We start from the raw sequence: 3,711 nt of genomic DNA, 5'->3' as shown, positions 1-3,711 counted from the left end.
TTTTTCTTCTGCAGCCTCTTAGGAAAATGAGGTGGAGGATAGATCTGTTTCTCCCCTGTATTACCCTCAGGAGGAGTGTGCTCAACAGTAGTCTTCCTTGGTTCCACTTATGCTTCCTTCTGCACTTCTTCTTCTTCAGCCTCAACTTCAGATTCTGGAGTATTAGCTTTTTCAGGATTTGCAACCTTACTAGACCTCAATGTGATTGCCTTAACATGCTCCTTAGCTTCCTTCTTGCCTGGCACTTCAGTATCGCTTGGAAGTGTGCCAGGTTGATGATTTAGTAATGCATTAGTAATCTGCCCAATCTGATTCTCCGAGGTCTTGATGGAAACACCTTGGCTCTTACACATGAGCCTCAACTCCTCCAATTCAGATTTTTCATTAGCTTGCGGTAGCTGCTGAAGTTGAAGTTGTTGCCTAGGGGCATATTGCGGTTGTTAAAAACCAGAAGGATTATACTGCTTTGCTGCGTATGGCTGATAAGGTTGTTGTACTGCATTCTGGTTGTTGCTCCAGCTGAAGTTAGGATGATTTCGGTTATTGGGGTGATAAGTGGCTGGAGCTTGCTGTTGTGATCTCTGAAAGTTGCTCACAAATTGAGCTGATTCGCTAGAAATAACACACTGCTCAGTTTCATGTGCCCCCGCACAAAGTTCACAAATACTAGTGATTTGGTTAACTCCATAATTAGCCAAAGAGTCTACTTTCATCGTCAAAGCTTGAAGTTGAGCAGCTATAGCAATAGTTGTATCAACTTCCAGATTTCCTGCTACCTTGTCTTGCAACATTCTTTGCGTAAGATTCTTGTATTTATTAGTTGCCATAAGCTCAATCAACTATAAGCTTCATTATAGCTTTTGGCACATAAGGCTCCACCAGACGCTACGTCGAGCATAGGTCTAGACTGAGCGCCCAAACCATTATAGAAACAATTTATAATTATCCAATCAGGCATGCCATGGTGTGGGCACTTCCTTAGCATCTCCTTATATTGATCCCAAGCCTCACATATAGATTCTCTAGTATGCTGTGCAAACTGAGTAAGAGCATTCCTGATTGCAGCAGTCTTCGTCATAGGAAAGAATTTAGTGAGAAACTTTTGAGCAAGATCCTGCCATTTAGTGATAGACCCTGGTGGTAGAGAATGTAACCAGCACTTTGCTTTATCCCTCAGAGAGAATGGGAAAAGTCTCAGCTTGATAGCATCTTCAGTCACCCCATTGAACTTGAAAGTATCGCAGATCTCGATGAAATCCCTGATGTGCATGTTGGGGTCTTCTGTAGGAGAACCCCCAAACTGAACTGAGTTCTGTATCATCTGAATCGTGCTCGACTTGATATCAAAAGTGTTAGCCGAGATGGCTGGTCTGATGATGCTCGACTGAATATCATTGATCTTAGGCTGAGAATAGTCCATCAAAGCCTTAGGAATTTCTGCGTGATCTCTCATCACTACTAAAGCTGGTTCCTCGACTTTCTCTTCTTCTTCTACTTTCTCTTTGTCCATAAAAACTTCCCTTCGAATCACTGTAGCTTCCTCCTCGGCTTGATCTAGAGTTCTCTTACGAGCCCGCGAATGCGTATGCATACACGCTTGCTAGAGTACCTGAAACACGACAAGGAAAAGAGTAGGTAAATAATAATGTCCAAGTCAATGAACTTTAACGATCACTGATGACAAACATATAAACTAAAAGTTAACACCGAGTCCCCGGCAGCGGCGCCAAAAACTAGTTAGTCGCTAAACATGCACTAATAATTCACGCAAGTATACGCAATCGCAAGTAATATAGAATTATTTCTAATTTGTTCCCACAGAGACTGGTTTAGGTTAACTATGTGATTTATGCACTTATGCAACAATAATATGGCTATTATTCAATGCTAAACGAATAACAATTTGGGTTTTGATTATACTATGATTAACTATTGAGAATTATCATAGAGAACATTAACTAAGAGATTAAAGAGAGTTGAATAATATATGACACAAACATGGGATTATAACTTCATTAAATACTTCATTCAATAGTCTTTTCATTTTTAACCTTAACATATAATGGTGATGACACTAATCAGATAACACGAAACTGATAAACGCCAACTTTCGTTGTGCGAATACCATACTACCTGACATCCACAAAATAGATAGAAGCTGAATAGACACCATTCATATTGAGACCTTATATGTCTATAGAATTTGACAACATAACAGTTTATTGTACAAGTTATCCATCGTGATTACATAGGGCAAGTAAGATGGTTAAAATTACCTACGAATCATGCATAACAAATACATGAACTAATGCTAGCATGGCAAGTTCTAAAACCTTAAATTCACTTTGGCTTTATTAGGAATTAACACGCTATCTTATAAGTTCGCGACACTCATAAGACGAATAAGCACAACCAAAACTAGGTTATCATACAATCACTACACACTAAGGTATCGAAAAAAATTAACTAAAGAAATCCATAAATAAATCCGCTAGAACCCCACGATAACGATTAGCACATAATCGGACTCATCATCAACGTGGGTTCCGATGAAAGCATGGTATAATAAACGTAGTCTTTATACTGAATAAATAATAAACCAAGTACGAAACAAGAGTATAGGTTCACGAATAAGAAAACTAGCATCCAAAGTTACAACTTAGAACAAAGAATCACAAGTATAAACTAGATCTTCTTCGCCTTCGTTGAATTATGCTAAAACGGTCTTCTTACGCCTTCTCCTTGTGCTCTGGTACGTCTCCTTATAAAAAATGACCTTTATGTAGGTATATATAGCAGCCCATGTGTAGTAGAAGTCCTCCAATCAAAAGCCCATAAGAATCAGGATTCAGAAATCCCGACCCGGCGCGGGTGCGCGCTGGCGCGTTTTGTCTCTGCTCTTCGGGCGCGGGCGCGCCGACCTTCTGGAGAAAATTCTTTTTTTCTTCATTTCTTTCTGCAATGAGTTGGTTGTCACGAGCTTTATTCCTTGGACACCTACCTAACACCATATTAGCATCAAATCAATGTTAATTCACCTGAATTCTGGATTAATGCCTAAAATACAAAAAACACTAGAAAACAAATTAAAACACCAATAACTTGAGTACAAAAACACCGATTCAAAGCTTAATGGAGCATTATAAAGTGTCATAAATGGCACTCAACAACTGTCATCCCATATACCTGTCCCAAAACTCAGAGACTAGCTAGGTCTCTGACCTGCTGGACCAACCGGTTATGAATTGTGCGCAACCGAATTAGCCTCTTACGCCACCTCAATAAGCCTACTCTGGCCCCTATATATCCCATATCTGATCATTTTATCCAGTTTTCAAAGCACTTGTACCTATCTCATTTCAAAATCATTCATTTTAACAACACACGTAAAACTAGTTCACAAATCATTTTCATTAAAGATAGGTACCTTTCGAAGTTACTTTTCTCCAAAACAGGTTTGAAAACAATTATTTATAACCACAGAGGATACGTAACTTAAAACGTTTCTGTTCCTTTACGAGAATAAAACAATATTCTATTTATACGTACTGAACCATAGAAGAATGGTCAGGGGTACTTGCCTTACAACGCTTTCAGAAACCCTAAGTAGCTTTTACGCTGACTTCGGTCCTTGCGAAACTCGACTGGATCTACAATAACAGAATACCCTAATCAGTTTTACCGACATGCTTGATATCCTCGATCCTAATT

The 3,711-nt window shown here is 39.1% G+C and overlaps 1 non-coding gene across 1 annotated transcript; it reads left to right on the top strand.

Annotated features, from left to right (window-relative positions):
- The first annotated feature begins 956 nt into the window (after positions 1–956).
- On the top strand, positions 957–1,063 carry LOC141716391 (small nucleolar RNA R71). The gene has a single exon (XR_012573103.1). It is a non-coding gene; the product is annotated as a small nucleolar RNA R71 (small nucleolar RNA).
- Positions 1,064–3,711: the final 2,648 nt, after the last annotated feature.

The sequence above is a fragment of the Apium graveolens genome, chromosome 3, assembly GCF_009905375.1.
Source record: "Apium graveolens cultivar Ventura chromosome 3, ASM990537v1, whole genome shotgun sequence".
NCBI classification, from domain to species: domain Eukaryota; kingdom Viridiplantae; phylum Streptophyta; class Magnoliopsida; order Apiales; family Apiaceae; genus Apium; species Apium graveolens.
This window is presented reverse-complemented; position numbering and strand designations above follow the sequence as displayed.